The following is a 282-nucleotide window of genomic DNA, read 5'->3' as shown; positions in this document are numbered from 1 at the left end:
TTTGTGTAGGCATATGTGCATGCATGTATGTTTGTAGTTCCACATGTCAGTCAGCTTTGCTTATTAACAAACTGGCCCAAATGCCATGCATGGATGGAGGGGAGATGGGTAAAGTTGCCAAGTACTCAATTTCTCTTTGATATATTTTCATGAAATACATTTATCATCATGAAATTGTCCCAGGGCACTGATTCAGTATGTTCTCTATAATGTCACATGTTTACCCCATTCCTTGAATTTTCAAGAAAAATAATCTTAATTCTCCTTCTATTTGTATTATCA

At 35.5% G+C, this 282-nt stretch overlaps 1 protein-coding gene across 1 annotated transcript in view; it reads left to right on the top strand.

Annotated features, from left to right (window-relative positions):
- LOC119588643 (clustered mitochondria protein homolog) overlaps positions 1 to 282 on the top strand; it is a gene marked incomplete in the record, with an annotated part of 24545 nt that overhangs the window by 11476 nt on the left and 12787 nt on the right.

This window comes from Penaeus monodon, chromosome 24 (assembly GCF_015228065.2).
Source record: "Penaeus monodon isolate SGIC_2016 chromosome 24, NSTDA_Pmon_1, whole genome shotgun sequence".
Classification (NCBI taxonomy): Eukaryota; Metazoa; Arthropoda; class Malacostraca; order Decapoda; family Penaeidae; genus Penaeus; species Penaeus monodon.
This window is presented reverse-complemented; position numbering and strand designations above follow the sequence as displayed.